This window comes from Arachis ipaensis, chromosome B5, assembly GCF_059453495.1.
Source record: "Arachis ipaensis isolate K30076 ecotype BB chromosome B5, ASM5945349v1, whole genome shotgun sequence".
NCBI lineage: Eukaryota > Viridiplantae > Streptophyta > Magnoliopsida > Fabales > Fabaceae > Arachis > Arachis ipaensis.
In genome coordinates, this window is record NC_142440.1 from 95,473,163 (window position 1) to 95,491,753 (window position 18,591).

Consider the following 18,591-nt stretch of genomic DNA (forward strand, 5'->3'; position numbering starts at 1 on the left):
TATCTTCTTCATTGGGCTTAGCTTTGCTTGCAGAGAGAAAGTGTGAAGTAGGCAGGGACTTTTAGCTCAGGACGTTAGTGATGTTAACGTTAAGTGGAAGTGTGGATTCGAGAACGTTAGTGACAATCACCTTTTTCACTAACGTTGCTCACCCAAGTATGAGCCACGTTAACCTCAACGTTAGTGGCACAAACGTTACAACTAACGTTGCCTCTTGGTCCTTCGCACACGTTATTGGGACTTACCTTTCCCAATAACGTTAATAAGCTTCCCCTTTTTCTACGTTAAAGTCCACGTTAACTTAGTTAACGTGGCTCTTAACGTAAGCTTGCCAATCCTTCGAGAACGTTAGTGACACTTACCTTTGTCACTAACGTTCCAATGTGCCCCTATTTCACACGTTAGAGTCCATGTTCACTAGGTTAACGTGGCTTCTAATGTAGTCATGCTAGCCATCTCCAACGTTAGTGACAAAGGTGAGTGTCACTAACGTTGGCTTCTTATCTCTTTATCCACGTTAACTAAGTTAACGTGGGAGTTAACGTTGCTCATGGTGGCTCTTGGTGGTTCACCCCAACGTTACTGACAAAGGTAAGTGTCACTAACGTTGGCGACAAATTGCTCTCTCCATGTTAACTAAGTTAATGTGGCTTATGGAAGCTTGGCCAACGTTAGTGACAAAGGTGAATGTCACTAACGTTGGCTTCCCTTTTGCTTCTTAACGTTAGAAGCCACGTTAACTAAGTTAACGTGGCAACTAACGTGGCCAATTATGAGCTTGGTCCAACGTTAGTGACAAAGGGGAGTGTCACTAATGTTGGCCTTATTGTCTTCTTCCACGTTAGAGTTCACGTTAACTTAGTTAACGTGACTCTTAACGTGGGCTTATGATGGCTTCGAGGGCGTTATTGGCGATTGCCTTTCTCATTAACTTTGCAAGTTAGCACCCATTCTACGTTAGAGGTCACGTTAGTGGGACTAACGTGACTGCTAACATGGTTCTTCTTTGCTTCCTTTGTCCTGAAATCAAGCAACAAAGTGCATCAAAGTTCTAGGCTAAGTCATGAGTCATGCATCTTCCAATTTACCATATAATTCATGCAAAATCCTCATGAAATCATGTAAATTGCACAATGTATGCTTGAATCAAGATGTAAGTGAATATCTACCCAAAACTAGCTTATTTTCTAGGAAAATGCATGAAACTACCCTAAAAATAGTAAAGAAAAGGTCAGTGAAACTGGCCTAAATGCCCTGGCATCAATGGTCCAGTGACATCTTTGGTAGCTTAGACAGACCATCATAGAATATATCCAGAATGGTCCATTCTGAAAGCATGTCAGAAGGACACTTTTTGGTCAGTTGCTTATATCTCTCCCAAGCTTCATAGAGGGATTCACCTTCTTTCTGTCTGAAGGTTTGAACATCCACTCTAAGCTTACTAAGCTTTTGAGGAGGAAAGTACTTGGCTAAGAAATCCGTGACCAGCTTATTACAAGAGTTCAGGCTATCTTTAGGTTGAGAGTCCAACCATACTCTAGCTCTGTCTCTTACAGCAAACGGGAAAAGCATAACCTGTAGACCTCGGGATCAACCCCATTGGTCTTAACAGTATCACAGATCTGCAAGAATTCAGTCAAGAACTGAAAAGGATCTTCAGATGGAAGTTCATGAAACTTGCAGTTCTGTTGCATCAGAGAAACTAATTGAGGTTTAAGCTCAAAGTTGTTTGCTCCAATGGCAGGAATTGAGATGCTTCTTCCATGTAAATTTTAATTAGGTGCAGTGAAGTCACCAAGCATCATCCTTGCATTATTATTATTTTCGGCCATTTTGTCTTCTTCTTTTTCGAAAATTTCTGTCAGATTTTCTCCAGAGAGTTGTGCTTTAGCTTCCCTTAGCTTCCTCTTCAGAGTCCTTTTAGGTTCAGGATCAGCTTCAACAAGAATGTTCTTATCCTTGTTCCTACTCATATGAAAAAGAAGAAGAAAGCAGAAAATATGGAATCCTCTATGTCATAGTATAGAGATTCCTTTATGTGAGTAGAAAAAGAGAAGAATGTAATGTAAGGAAGAGAAGAGGAAAAACTCGAACACAGAGAGGATGATGGGGTTCGAATTTTTGGGTGGAAGAGAAGTGTTAGTAGATGAATAAATAAATAGAAGGAGGTGAGAGGTGAGAGAATTTTGAAAATTAATTAAAATAAAAATTAAATTTAAAGTTAAATTTCAAAAATTAAAGTTTGAAATTAAATTAAAAATTAAAATTTAAAATAATTAGTTAATTAAAAAGGAATTTTGAAAAAAAAAGAGGGAGGGATTTTCAAAAATTAAAGGTAGAAAGTTAGTTGGGCAGTTTTGAAAAAGATAAGAATCAAACAAAAAGTTAAGTGGTTAAGAGATTTTGAAAATCAAATTTTGGCAAGATAAGATTGAAATTTGAAAAAGATGTGATTGAAACAAAAAGATAAGATTGATTGAAAATGATTTGAAAGTCAAAATTTAAAAAGATAGGAAGTTAGAAAAGAAGTTAGAAAAGATTTTAAATTTGATTTCGAAAAAGATATGATTGAAATTGAAAAAGATATGATTGAAAATTATTTTGAAAAAGGTTTGAAAAAGAAATTTAAAAAGATTTGATTTTGAAAATTAAAGTTGATTAGTTGACTAACAAGAAACAAAAATATTTGATTTTAAAATTTAAAGATTGAACCTTTCTTATTAGGCAAGTAACAAACTTTACATTTTTTAATCAATCACATTAATTGTTAGTAATATTTTTGAAAATTATGAGATAGAATTAAGAAAAAGATTTTTGAAAAATATTTTTATAATTTTCGAAAATAAATAAGAAAAAATGAAAAAGATTTGAATTTTGAAAAAGATTTTGAAAAAGATAGGATTTTTAAATTGAAAATTTGATTTGACTCATAAGAAACAACTAAATTTTAAAAAGTTTTGAAAACGTCAACTCAAATTTTCGAAAATTTATGAGTGAAAAAGGGAGAGATATTTTTTTTATTTTTGAATTTTTAATGATGAAAGAGAAAAACACAAAATTGACTCAATGCATGAAAATTTTGGATCAAAACATGTGATGCATGCAAGAACACTATGAATGTCAAGATGAACACCAAGAACACTTTAAATGTCAAGATGAACACCAAGAACTTATTTTTGAAAAATTTTCAAGAAAAGAAAACATGCCAGACACCAAACTTAAAAAATTTTTAATTTTTAGGCACTAAGAATTCAAGAATGCATATGAAAAACAAGAAAAGACACAAAACAAGAAAATATGAAGATCAAACAAGAAGACTGGCCAAGAACAACTTGAAGATCATGAAGAATGCAATGCATGAAATTTTCGAAAATAATTTTTTAGAAAATTAAAAAGATGCAATTGACACCAAACTTAAAACTTGACTCAAGACTCAAACAAGAAACACAAAAAATATTTTTGATTTTATGATTTTGTAATTTTTTTTTGTATTTTTCGAGAATTAATTGGGAAAAACGAAAAAGAAGAAAATATTTTTTTTATTTTTTTCAAAAATAAGAATAATAAAATCAAAAAGGTTAAAATTAAAATAAAGTTACCTAATCTGAGCAAAAAGATGAACCGTCAGTTGTCCAAACTCGAACAATCCCCGGCAACGGCGCCAAAAACTTGGTGTGCGAAATTGTGATCTTTACTTCCTTGGTAACGGTGCTAAAAACTTCATATGCACGTTCATATTCTTAATTTTGTTTCACAACTTCGTACAACTAACCAGCAAGTGCATTGGGTCGTCGAAGTAATAAACCTTACGTGAGTAAGGGTCGATCCCACGGAGATTGTCGGCTTGAAGCAAGCTATGGTCACCTTGTAAATCTCAGTCCGGCGGATTCAACTGATTTTATGAATTGATAAGTAAAAGATAAATAAAATATAAAATAGGATAGTGGTACTTATGTAATTCATTGGTGAGAATTTCAGGTAAGCGTATAGAGATGCTTTCGTTCCTCTGAACCTCTGCTTTCCTACTGTCTTCATCCAATCAATCTTATTCCTTTCCATGGCAAGCTGTATATTGGGCATCACCGTTGTCAGTGGCTACATCCCGTCCTCTCTGTGAAAATGGTCTGATGCGCTGTCACTGCATGGCTAATCATCTGGAGGTTCTCGATCATACTGGAATAGGATTCACCATCCTTTTGCGTCTGTCACTACGCCCAGCACTCGCGAGTTTGAAGCTCGTCACAGCCATCCCTTCCCGGATCCTACTCGGAATACCACAGACAAGGTTTAGACTTTCCGGATCTCAAGAATGGCCATCCATGGGTTCTAACTTATACCACGAAGATTCTGCTTAAGAAATCCAAGAGATACTCATTCAATCGAAGGTAGAACGAAAGTGGTTGTCAAGCACACGTTCATAGGGAATGATGATGAGTGTGACGATCATCACATTCATGTTGAAGTGCGAATGAATATCTTAGAAGCGGAATAAGTTGAATTGAATAGAAAAACAGTAGTACTTTGTATTAATTCGTGAGGAACAGCAGAGCTCCACACCTTAATCTATGGTATGTAGAAACTCTACCGTTAAAAATACATAAGTGATGAGGTTCAGGCATGGCCGAATGGCCAGCCCCCAAACGTGATCTAAAGATGAAAACTAAAGATGTAAACATAATAGTAAAAAGGCCTATTTATACTAAACTAGTTACTAGGGTTTACAGAAATGAGTAAATGATGCAGAAATCCACTTCCGGGGCCCACTTGGTGTGTGCTTGGCCTGATTTTAAAGTTTACACGTGGAGAGGTCATTCTTGGAGTTGAACGCCAGTTTGTGACGTGTTTCTGGCGTTGAACTCCACTTTGCAACTTGTTTCTGGTGCTGAACGCTAGACTGCAACATGGAACTGGCGTTCAATGCCAGTTTGCATCATCCAAACTCGGGCAAAATATGGACTATTGTATATTACTGGAAAGCCCTCGATGTCTACTTTCCAACGCATATAGAAGCGCGCTATTTGGAGTTCTGTAGCTCTATAAAATCTACTTTGAGAGCAGGGAGGTCAGAATCCAACAATATCTGCAGTCCTTCTTCAACCTCTGAATCCGATTTTTGCTCAGGTCCCTCAATTTCAGCCAGAAAATACCTGAAATCACAGAAAAACACACAAACTCATAGTAAAGTCCAAAAATGTGAATTTTAATTAAAAACTAATAAAAATATACTAAAAACTAACTAAATCATACTGAAAACTATGTAAAAACAATGCCAAAAAGCGTATAAATTATCCACTCATCACCAGCCAAAAAAGAATAAGAAAAAGAATGCCAATAGTTCTTAAACAAAACAATTTACCTTTGGAACAACATCATTAGCAATCAGTTTTCACAGTAAGCATAACAACATCTCTATTTAACTCCTCGGCATACTCTCTGTTGACATCTTCCTCTTCCATCTCGTCTGAAAAACGATAATCAAGTTAAACAGTCTTCTAAAATTAAAATCAAAATGAATACACAGTATGCGCGCACACACACACAAACAACAAAAAATGAGGATACATCAATGAGGAAGATTTAGCAGCATTAACACCAAAGTTGGTGAACCTGGTTCATTAGGATTTTCTCTCTTTCACTACAATTAAATGGAATAGTGTTCTTAGTTCTTAATCAGTAACATAGGCTTTCTTAGCTGGACTATGTGGAAGACTAGAAACCAGTTCATAGTTCAAAATATAGAAATTAATCCAGCAACAACAATTATCTGAGCAATTAAGCATTGTGAATCAGAAACCTTGCCTTTTGTTCGTTTATGCCTTGAATCAGGTGCACAGCCTTGTGTGATAACATGCCAAATCCACTTGAACAGTTTCAATACTAAAAATTGATTAAAAATGTTAAAATAGACTCAGACTTTGTATTTGGTATGATAATAACTATAGTAATTCATATATTAAACACTGTGGTTTACTAATTGTATGCGAAAGTAATTACAATTAAAGAATAAAACTGCTAGTTTATGCATACAGGTTTTCTAAATTTCACGAAACAAAAGCAGAAAAAATAAATCAATTACTCTATTGTAAGCAGCCTGTAAATGATTCGCAAGCAGATCAATGGTGTCTCGCTTAAGAAACTTCTTTGCTGAATTTCACTTTCTCCTTATCACATTGATCCGATTCCTTGATTGTTTAATCAACGATTTGCTGAAAAACAAAAGAAGATAAACTGCAAAATTGAAAATCAAAATCTGCATAATTACAATCAATGAAAGGTATTATGAAGGAAGAAAAAAAGCAGAGAAATCAAAATGCAGAACTATTTCACAATGAATTCCCAATCAAAGAGGCCGTCAAAAATTTTGGAAGATCTAATTTGGTGGCGCGAGGGGATGAGAAACAACGACGAGATAAACGATAGCTGCAGAAGATGAAGGGTGACAAGAGATTATGGTTCATCATTCACATCGCTCACATTTTCTCATACGCAGCAACACTAATCACTCTTTCATCTGGTGCAATCGATCTAAAACCTCTGCGTCGGGCTTCCATGCCATAACAGATCTAAAAATCTTGGAGAAGAAGACGCGTTACTCAGAGAGAGAGAGAGAGAGAGAGAAGAGGTAATTAACGCATCCTAGAGAAGAAAAAGAGAAATGAGAACGCAGATCGCATCAATGGAAGCTATGAACTCTGAAGAGGCATCACCGGAGGAGAAAACTCACTCTCGCGTACTCTACTTGCTAAGCTAGGTTTGCATAAATGAGATTTTTCCTTAATTAATAAAAGAATATATCGGCCAAAATCACAAAAACTGCCATACTCAAAAAGGAAGTTATGGCAACAATATCTACCGCCGAAAATAAAGAAAATTATGGCAGTTATAAAGAACCGCCCTAATAAAAATGTCGTTTTAAACCAGTTTTTTTTGTAGTGAGTACTCTAAATATCTACAAGAAACATAATAAAAAGAAACAAAAATAAAGTGTGAAGTGTTCAGAAAAGAAAGTTTACTCCCCAAAATGACGAATCCTCCCCCACACTTAAGCATTGCACGGTCCTCCGTACACGAACAAAATCCGGGAAGAATGTCTCTAAGTTCCTCGACATTCGGTTGGTGGATGCGAGGGTTAGGGTTGTGTGGAAATCGCCAAGTTCAAAGTATTTTCAGCATCTCCATCCTTAGTGTCATTTTCCTCTCTCGGCTCCTTACCTCCACGTCTCATCCTCAAACAGAATGGATAAAGTATAATTAAGAATCATAGGGCAAGTGGCACAAAAAGTTAACGGAGTAAGCAAATAAGCATCTAATTGAGGAATTTTGCATAGTTGTGTGGTATGATAAAAATGGATTAGCCATGTGTGTATTCCAAGTGTGCACGCGGTTAGAATACACACAACGGCCGGTAAAAATGGCATCCACACAATCACAAGTAATAATAAGTTCCTCAATTAAATGGCGTAAGATGTAACTAAGAGATGAGCATCAATTAAGCAGAAGCAAGCTTAGGCAATTGGAACAAGAGTGAATTGAATTTAGGAAATATTGGATATTGAAGGTGTGCAAATGAAAGAGCAAAATTGATATATAAAATAGCACAACAACAATAACCAATGCAATGAGGAAAATAAAATTGCTTATTCATCCTTAGGAATAATAAAATAATCACATGGTTAAGGTGTTTGTTATAAAAAGGTGACAAACTTGATAGAATCAAGTTAAGCCAACTCAAACAAATGCAAAGCATTAACAAGGAACAAGGACCTTGTGATGTGATTATATTGACTTAAAATCCATGGTGAACAAGCAATTCAATTCAATTCACTAAATTCCATGTGCACTCATAAATGTTTCACCTAATATGTAACCAAATGTAAATGTGCAAATCCAATTAGGTGATAGTAATTTAAGGCAAAGTATAAGTGCATTGATGAAATTCAATCAACAAGCAACCCAATCAATCAACAAGCAAACACTTGCAACTTATTTAATTACTAAGATAAAAAATGAAATGCAAAGAAAACTAAGTAAAACAAGTAGAAAAACATGGAAAAAGCAAAGTAGGGGAGTGATGGAGGGGGTGGAAGTGTGTTAGGGCTTACAGAAAAGTGTGCGCGCACACGGAAGACTTTTTTTTAGGGAAGGATCATGTGTGCGTTCGCACACAGGTCCGTGCGCGCACACAGAATCTAAAAGGGGGCAGGGGTTGGTATGCGAAATTGTTACTCAGGTTGTGAATTATTGTTCGAAATTGATTCCCTGGCGATGGCACCAAAAACGGATGCACAGAACCATAGTCTAAACATATCTTCACAACTTCGCATAACTAACCAGCAAGTGCACTGGGTCGTCCAAGTAATAAACCTTACGTGAGTAAGGGTCGATCCCACGGAGATTGTTGGTATGAAGCAAGCTATGGTCACCTTGTAAATCTCAGTCAGGTGGATATAAAATAGTTATGGAGTTTTCGAAATTAATACTAAAATAAGGATAGAAATACTTATGTAAATCATTGGTGAGAATTTCAGATAAGCGTATGGAGATGCATTCATTCCTCTGAACCTCTGCTTTCCTGCTGTCTTCATCCAATCTGTCTTACTCCTTTCTATGGCTGGCTTTATGTAAGGATGTCACCGGTGCCAATGGCTACTTTCAATCCTCTCGGGAAAATGGTCCAAATGCTCTGTCACAACACGGCTAATCGTCTGGAGGCATCACCCTTGTCATTGGTTGCATCCTATTCCTCTCTGTGAAAATGGTCCGATGCGCTGTCACTGCATGGCTAATCAACTTGGAGGTTCTCGATCATACTGGAATAGAATTTACTATCCTTATGCATCTGTCACTACGCCCAGCACTCGCAAGTTTGGAGTTCATCACAGTCATTCAATCCCAGAGTCCTACTCGGAATACCACGGACAAGGTTTAGACTTTCCGGGCTCTCATGAATGCCGCCATCAATCTAGCTTATACCACGAAGATTCTGATTAAGAGATCTAAGAGATACTCATTCAATCTAATGTAGAACGGAAGTAGTTGTCAGGCACGCGTTCATAGGGAATGATGATGATTGTCACGTTCATCACATTCAGGTTGAAGTGCGAATGAATATCTTAGAAGCAAAATAAGATGAATTGAATAGAAAACAGTAGTACTTTGCATTAATCTTTGAGGAACAGCAAAGCTCCACACCTTAATCTATGGAGTGCAGAAACTCTACCGTTGAAAATATATAAGTAATGAAGGTCCAGGCATGGCCGAATGGCCAGCCCCCAAACGTGATCAATAGATCAAAAGATAATCCAAAGATGTCTAATACAATAGTAAAAGGTCCTATTTATAATAAACTAGCTACTAGGGTTTACAGAAGTAAGTAATTGATGCATAAATCTACTTCCGGGGCCCACTTGGTGTGTTCTTGGGCTGAGCTTGAAGTCTACACATGGAGAGGTCATTCTTGGAGTTGAACGCCAGCTTTTGTGCCAGTTTGGACGTTGAACTCCACTTTGCAACTTGTTTCTGGCGCTGGATGCCAGAATTGGGCAGAGAGCTGGCGTTGAACGCCAGTTTGCGTCGTCTAAACTTGGTCAAAGTATGAACTATTATATATTTCTGGAAATCCCTGGATGTCTACTTTCCAATGCAATTGGAAGCGTGCCAGTTTGAGTTCTGTAGCTCCAGAAAATCCATTTTGAGTGCAGGGAGGTCAGAATCCAACAGCATCAGCAGTCCTTCTTCAACCTCTGAATCTGATTTTTGCTCAAGTCCCTCAATTTCAGCCAGAAAATACCTGAAATCACAGAAAAACACACAAACTCATAGTAAAGTCCAGAAATGTGAATTTAACATAAAAACTAATGAAAACATCCCTAAAAGTAACTAGATTCTACTAAAAACATACTAAAAACAATGCCAAAAAGCGTATAAATTATCCGCTCATCACAACACCAAACTTAAATTGTTGCTTGTCCCCAAGCAACTGAAAATTAAATAGGATAAAAAGAAGAGAATATACTATAAATTCCAAACTATCAATGAAACATAGCTCCAATCAGATGAGTGGGACTTGTAGCTTTTTGCCTCTTGAATAGTTTTGGCATCTCACTTTATCCATTGAAGTTCAGAATGATTGGCATCTATAGGAACTCAGAGTTCAGATAGTGTTATTGACTCTCCTAGTTCAGTATGATGATTCTTGAACACAGCTTCTTTATGAGTCTTGGCCGTGGCCCTAAGCACTTTGTTTTCCAGTATTACCACTGGATACATAAATGCCACAGACACATAATTGGGTGAACCTTTTCAGATTGTGACTCAGCTTTGCTAAAGTCCCCAATTAGAGGTGTCCAGGGTTCTTAAGCACACTCTTTTTTTTTTTTGCTTTGGACCTTGACTTTAACCGCTCAGTCTCAAGTTTTCACTTGACACCTACACGCCACAAGCACATGGTTAGGGACAGCTCGGTTTAGCCGCTTAGACCAGGATTTTATTCCTTTAGGCCCTCCTATCCACTGATGCTCGAAGCCTTGGGATCCTTTTTATTTGCCCTTGCCTTTTGGTTTTAAGGGTTATTGGCTTTTTCTGCTTGCTTTTTTTTTCCTTTCTATTTTTTTTTTCGCCTATTTTTTTTTTTTCTGCAAGCTTTGTTCTTTGCTGCTTTTTCTTGCTTCAAGAATCATTTTTATGATTTTTCACATTATCAAATAACATGTCTCCTAGTCATCATTCTTTCAAGAGCCAACATATTTAACATTCTTAAACAACAACTTCAAAAGACATATGCACTGTTCAAGCATACATTCAGAAAACAAGAAGCATTGTCACCACATCAATATAATTAAACTAAGTTCAAGGATAAATTAAAAACTCATGTACTTCTTGTTCTTTTGAATTAAAACATTTTTCATTTAAGAGAGGTGATGGATTCATAGGACATTCATAACTTTAAGACAAAGTTACTAACTACTAATGATCATGTAATGAAGACACAAACATAGATAAGAACTTAACATAGAGAAAACGAAAAACAGAGAAAGTAAGAACAAGGAATGAGTCCACCTTAGTGATGGTGGCGTTTCCTTCTTGAGGAACCAATGATGTCCTTGAGCTCTTCTATGTCTCTTCCTTGTCTTTGTTGCTCCTCCCTCATTGCTTTTTGATCTTCTCTTATTTCATGAAGGATGATGGAGTGCTCTTGATGTTCCACCCTTAGTTGTCCCATGTTGGAACTTAATTCTCCTAGGGAGGTGTTAATTTGCTCCCAATAGTTTTGTGGAGGAAAATGCATATGAGGCATCTCCGGAATCTCATGGTGATGAGCTTCCTGCGCCTCTTGATCTCCATGAATGGGCTCTCTTACTTGCTCCATCTTTTTCTTAGTGATGGGCTTCTCTTTCTCAATGTGAATGTCTCCTTCTATGGAAGCTCCAGCTGAGTAACATAGATGGCAGATAAGATGAGGAAAAGCTAGCCTTGCCCCAGGAGAGGGCTTTTCGGCTATTTTGTAGAGTTCAAGGGAGATGACTTCATGAACCTCTACTTCTTCTCCAATCATGATGCTATGGATCATGATGGCCCGATCCACAGTAACTTCAGATCGGTTGCTAGTGGGGATGATGGAGCGTTGGATGAACTCCAACCATCCTCTAGCCACAGGCTTGAGGTCCAATCTTCTTAGTTGAACCGGCTTGCCTTTGGAGTCAATCTTCCATTGAGCTCCTTCCACACATATGTCCATGAGGACTTGGTCCAACCTTTGATTAAAGTTGACCCTTCTAGTGTAGGGGCGTTCATCTCCTTGAATCATAGGCAAGTTAAACGTCAACCTCACATTTTCCGGACTAAAATCCTAGTATTTCCCCCGAACCATTGTAACATAGTTCTTTGGATCCAGGTTCTTACTTTGATCATGATTCTTGGTGATCCATGCATTGGCATAGAACTCTTGAACCATTAGGATGCCGACTTGTTGGATGAGATTTGTTAGAACTTCCCAACCTCTTCTTTGAATTTCATGTCGGATCTCTGGATACTCATTTCTTTTGAGTTTGAAAGGGACCTCGGGGATCACCTTCTTCTTGGCCACAACATCATAGAAGTGGTCTTGATGAGCTTTGGAGATGAATCTTTCCATCTCCCATGACTCGGAGGTGGAAGTTTTTGTCTTCCCTTTCCCTTTTCTAGAGGATTCTCCGGTCTTAGGTGCCATCAATGGTAATGGAAAAACAAAAAGCTTATGCTTTTACCACACCAAACTTAGAATATTTCTCGTCCTCGAGCAAGAAAATAAAGAATTGATGAAGAAGAAGAAGAAAATATGGAGGAGAGGGGGAGATGTGTTTTCGGTCAAGAATAGAAGAGAGGGTTGTGTTGTGTGAAAATGAAGAAGAATGGGGGGCTATATATAAGGAAGGGAGGGGGGTAAGTTCAGCCATTTAGGGGGGTTTGGATGGAAAATTGATTTTGAATTTTGAAGGTAGGTGGAGTTTATTGGGTAGTTTTATGGGGAAGAGTGGGTGATTGTGAGTGGTGAAGGGTTAATAGGGAAGAGGGATGGAGGTGATAGGTGAAGGGTGTTGGGGAAGAGTGTTTATTGGGAATAGAGGGTGATTGAGAAGAGAGAAGAGAGTGAGTAGAGGTAGGTGGGGATCCTGTGGGGTCCACAGATCCTGAGATGATCCCGTGGGGTCCACAGATCCTGAGGTGTTCAAGGATTTACAACCTTGCACCAAATTAGGCATGTAAAATGCCCTTGCACACAACTCTGGGCGTTCAGCGCCAGGTTGGTGCCCATTTTGGGCGTTCAACACCCATTTGTTGCCCATTTCTGGCGTTGAACGCCAGAACCATGCTTGGTCTGGGCGTTCAGTGCCCAGATGCTGCCCATTTTGGGCGTTCAGCGCCCAGATACTGCCCATTTTGGGCGTTCAGCGCCAGAACCATGCTCTGTTCTGGCGTTGAACGCCAGACAGGTGCTTCCTCCAGGGTGTGATTTTTCTTCCACTGTTTTTGATTCCGTTTTCAACTTTTTATATTTATTTTGTGACTCCTCATGATCATGAACCTAAGAAAACATGAAAAACAAAAATAAAATTAGATTAATAAACATTGGGTTGCCTCCCAACAAGCGCTTCTTTAATGTCAATAGCTTGACAGTAGGCTCTCATGGAGCCTCACAGATGTGCAGAGCTTTGTTGAGACCTCCCAACACCAAACTTGGAGTTTGGATATGGGGGTTTGACACCAAACTTAGAGTTTGGTTGTGGCCTCCCAACACCAAACTTAGAGTTTGACTGTGGGGGCTTTGGTTGACTCTGCTTTGAGAGAAGCTTTTTCTGCTTCCTCTCCATGGATGCAGAGAGAGATCCTTGAGTTTAAACACAAGGTTGTCCTTATTTAATTGAAGGATCAATTCTCCTCTGTCCACATCAATCACAGCTCTTGCTGTGGCTAGGATGATGGATTCATCCTCTTCCTTTCCAGTATCCAAGACTATGAAATCAGTAGGGATGCAAAGGCCTTCAACCTTTACTAACACGTCCTCTACTTGTCCATAAGCCTGTTTTCTTGAATTGTCTGCCATTTCTAGTGAGATTTTAGCAGCTTGCACCCCATAGATTCCCAGTTTTTCTATTACAGAGAGGGGCATGAAGTTTATCCCTGAACCAAGGTCACACAGAGCCTTAAAGATCATGGTGCCTATGGTACAAGGTATTAAGAACTTACCAGGATCCTGTTTCTTCTGAGGCAATGTCAGTTGATCCAGATCACTTAGTTCATTGGTGAACAAGGGAGGTTCATCTTCCCAAGTTTCAATACCAAATAATTTGGCATTCAGCTTCATGATTGCACCAAGGAACTGGGCAGCTTGCTCTTCAGTAACATCCTCATTCTCTTCAGAAGAAGAATACTCATCAGAGCTCATGAATGGCATAAGGAGGTTCAATGGAATCTCTATGGTCTCTAGATGAGTCTCTGATTCCTTTGGTTCCTCAGAGGGTAGCTCCTTATTGATCACTGGATGTCCCAGGAGGTATTCCTCACTGGGATTCACGTCCTCTCCTTCCTTCACAGATTCGGCCATGGTGATTAATTCAATGGCCTTGCACTCTCCTTTTGGATTTTCTTCTGTATTGCTTGGGAGAGTACTAGGAGGGATTTCAGTGATCCTTTTACTCAGCTGGCCCACTTGTGCCTCCAAATTTCTAATGGAGGACCTTGTTTCATTCATGAAACTTACAGTGGCTTTAGATAGATCAGAGACTAAGTTTGCTAAATTAGAGGTATTTTGTTCAGAGTTCTCTGTCTGTTGCTGAGTGGATGATGAAAAAGGCTTGCTATTGCTAAACCTGTATCTTCCACCATTATTAAAGCCTTGTTGAGGCTTTTGTTGATCCTTCCATGAGAGATTTGGATGATTTCTCCATGATGGATTATAGGTGTTTCCATAAGGTTCACCTAAGTAATTTACCTCTGCTATTGCAGGGTTCTCAGGATCATAAGCTTCTTCTTCAGAAGATGCCTCTTGAGTACTGTTGGATGCAGCTTGCATTCCATTCAGACTCTGAGAAATCATATTGACTTGCTGAGTCAATATTTTATTCTGAGCCAGTATGGCATTCAGAGTATCAATTTCAAGAACTTCCTTCTTCATAGGCGTCCCATTACTTACAGGATTCCTCTCAGAAGTGTACATGAACTGGTTATTAGCAACCATGTCAATGAGTTCTTGAGCTTCTGCAGGCATTTTCTTTAGGTGAATGGATCCACCTGCAGAAGTGTCCAATGACATCTTAGATAACTCAGACAGACCATCATAGAATATATCCAGGATGGTCCATTCTGAAAGCATGTCAGAAGGACACTTTTTGGTCAGCTACTTGTATCTTTCCCAAGCTTCATAGAGGGATTCACCTTCCTTCTGTCTGAAGGTCTGAACATCCACTCTAAGCTTGCTCAGCTTTTGAGGAGGAAAGAACTTGGCTAAGAAAGTCGTGACCAGCTTATCCCAAGAGTTCAGGCTATCTCTGGGTTAAGAGTCCAACCACACTCTAGCTCTGTCTCTTACAGCAAAAGGGAAAAGTATGAGCCTGTAGACTTCAGGATCTACTCCATTAGTCTTAACAGTATCACAGATCTGCAAGAATTCAGTTAAGAACTGAAAAGGATCTTCAGATGGAAGTCCATGAAACTTGCAGTTCTGCTGCATCAGAGAAACTAGCTGAGGTTTCAGCTCAAAGTTGTTTGTTCCAATGGCAGGAATGGAGATGCTTCTTCCATGTAAATTGGAATTTGGTGCAGTAAAGTCACCAAGCATCCTCCTTGCATTATTGTTGTTGGGTTCGGCTGCCATCTCCTTTACTTGTTCAAAATTTTCAATAAGGTTGGTTCTGGATTGTTGTAATTTAGCTTCTCTTAGTTTCCTCTTCAGAGTCCTTTCAGGTTCTGGATCAGTTTCAACAAAAATGCCTTTTTCCTTGTTCCTGCTCATAAGAAAGAGAAGAGAACAAGAAAAGAAGAGGAATCCTCTATGTTACAGTGAAGAGGTTCCTTATTGTTAGTAGAAGAAGAAAAGGAATAGGGGTGAAGAAAAAAAATGACGAATCCAAACACAAGGGTAAGGATAGGAGCAGTGATGTGAGATGAAGAGAAGTGTTAGTAGATGAATAAATAAATAGAAGGAGATGAGAGGAGGAGAGAATTTTCGAAAATAATTTTTGAAAAAGAGTTAGTGATTTTCGAAAATAGTTTTTGAAAAAAGGTTAGTAGTTTTCGAAAATTAAAATCAAAAATTAAAATAATTAGTTAATAAAAAAGAAATTTTGAAAAAGAGGGAAGATATTTTCGAAAATGAGAGAGAGAGAGTTAGTTGGGTAGTTTTGAAAAAGATAGGAAACAAACAAAAAGTTAGTTAGTTAGTTGAAACAAATTTGAAAATCAATTTTGAAAAGATAAGAAGATAGAAAGTTAGAAAAGATATTTTGAAATCAAATTTTTGAAAAAGATAAGATGAAAAGATATTTTTGAAAAGATATGATTGAAATTAGTTTTCAAAAAGATTTGATTTTTAAAATCACAATTAATGACTTGATTCACAAGAGATCACAAGATATGATTCTAGAACTTAAAGTTTGAATCTTTCTTAACAAGCAAGTAACAAACTTGAAATTTTTGAATCAAAACATTAATTGATGATGTTATTTTCGAAAATTATGTGATAAAGATAAGAAAAACATTTTTGAAAAATATTTTTAAAATTTTCGAAAGTAACTAAGAAAAATGAAAAAGATTTGATTTTTGAAAAAGATTTTGAAAAAGATAAGATTTTTAAATTGAAAATTTAATTTAACTCATAAAAACAACTAGATTTTAAAAAAAATTTTGAAAATGTCAAATCTAATTTTCGAAATTTTAAGAGAGAAAAAGGGAAAGATATTTTTTTTATTTTTGAATTTTTATGATGAGAGAAAAAAACATGAAAATTATGCAATGCATGAAAATTTTTAGATCAAAACAATGGATGTATGCAAGAATGCTATGAATGTCAAGATGAACACCAAGAACACTTTGAATGTCAAGATGAACACCAAGAACATATTTTTGAAAAAATTTTATTGCAAAGAAAACATGCATGACACCAAACTTAGAAATCTTTAATGCTTAGGCACTAAGAATTCAAGAATGCATATGAAAAACACCATACAACACAAAACAAAAAAAATCATCAAGATCAAACAAGAAGCCTTACCAAGAACAACTTGAAGATCATGAAGAACACTATGAATGCATGAATTTTCGAAAAATGCAAGATGAGTACGCAATTGACACCAAACTTATAACATGACACATGATTCAAACAAGAAACACAAAAATATTTTTGATTTTTATGATTTTCTAATTAATTTTTTTTTTGGATTTTTTTTTGTATTTTCTTTTAATATTTTTCGAAAATCATTTTGAAAAAGAAAAATAAGGATTCCAAAATTTTTAATATGAATTCCAGGAATCTTATGCTCTTTAGTCTAAAGCTCCAATCAAAGGGTCAGGCATGGCTTAATAGCCAGCCAAGCTTTAGTATGCTATTACATGCATCAGCTAATTTGCTAAGAAAGACAAAGAACCTCTTCTCTTGAGTATAAGTGAAACCTCAGTCCAAAAGAATTTAGACATGGCTTTACAGCCAACTAGGCTTCAACAAGCTTTATGAAACACTAGAATTCATTTTTAAAAATTCTGAAGAAAAATATATTTTTGAAAACATTTTTATTTTAAAATTTTTTTTTCGAAAACAAAGGAGAAATTTTTGAAAGATTTTTTGAAAAATTTTTGAAAACTTTTTGAAAAGAAAACGAAAAGAAAGTTACCCAATCTGAGCAACAAGATGAACCGTCAGTTGTCCAAACTCGAACAATCCCCGGCAACGGCGCCAAAAACTTGGTATGCGAAATTGTTACTCAGGTTGTGAATTATTGTTCGAAATTGATTCCCTGGCGATGGCACCAAAAACGGATGCACAGAACCATGGTCTAAACATATCTTCACAACTTCGCATAACTAACCAGCAAGTGCACTGGGTCGTCCAAGTAATAAACCTTACGTGAGTAAGGGTCGATCCCACGGAGATTGTTGGTATGAAGCAAGCTATGGTCACCTTGTAAATCTCAGTCAGGCGGATATAAAATAGTTATGGAGTTTTTGAAATTAATACTAAAATAAGGATAGAAATACTTATGTTAATCATTGGTGAGAATTTCAAATAAGCGTATGGAGATGCATTCATTCCTCTGAACCTCTGCTTTCCTACTGTCTTCATCCAATCCGTCTTACTCCTTTCTATGGCTGGCTTTATGTAAGGATGTCACCAGTGCCAATGGCTACTTTCAATCCTCTCGGGAAAATGGTCCAAATGCTCTGTCACAGCACGGCTAATCGTCTGGAGGCATCACCCATGTCGTTGGTTGCATCCTATTCCTCTCCGTGAAAATGGTTCGATGCGCTGTCACTGCATGGCTAATCATCTTGGAGGTTCTCGATCATACTGGAATAGAATTTACTATCCTTTTGCGTCTGTCACTACGCCCAGCACTCGCGAGTTTGGAGTTCGTCACAGTCATTCAATCCCAGAGTCCTACTCAGAATACCACGGACAAGGTTTAGACTTTCCGGGCTCTCATGAATGCCGCCATCAATCTAGCTTATACCACGAAGATTCTGATTAAGAGATCTAAGAGATACTCATTCAATCTAATGTAGAACGGAAGTGGTTGTCAGGCACGCGTTCATATGGAATGATGATGATTGTCACGTTCATCACATTCAGGTTGAAGTGTGAATGAATATCTTAGAAGCGAAATAAGATGAATTGAATAGAAAACAGTAGTACTTTGCATTAATCTTTGAGGAACAGCAGAGCTCCACACCTTAATCTATGGAGTGCAGAAACTCTACCGTTGAAAATACATAAGTAATGAAGGTCCAGGCATGGCCGAATGGCCAGCCCCCAAACGTGATCAATAGATCAAAAGATAATCCAAAGATGTCTAATACAATAGTAAAAGGTCCTATTTATAATAAACTAGCTACTAGGGTTTA

General features: G+C 37.4%; 2 non-coding genes across 2 annotated transcripts; both read left to right on the plus strand.

Annotated features, from left to right (window-relative positions):
• The first annotated feature begins 1,332 nt into the window (after nucleotides 1-1,332).
• Nucleotides 1,333-1,440, plus strand: LOC148565050 (small nucleolar RNA R71). The gene has a single exon (XR_015884457.1). It is a non-coding gene; the product is annotated as a small nucleolar RNA R71 (small nucleolar RNA).
• Nucleotides 1,441-14,845: 13,405 nt separating this feature from the next.
• LOC148565051 (small nucleolar RNA R71) lies at nucleotides 14,846-14,953 on the plus strand. Its single transcript, XR_015884827.1, has one exon. It is a non-coding gene; the product is annotated as a small nucleolar RNA R71 (small nucleolar RNA).
• Nucleotides 14,954-18,591: the final 3,638 nt, after the last annotated feature.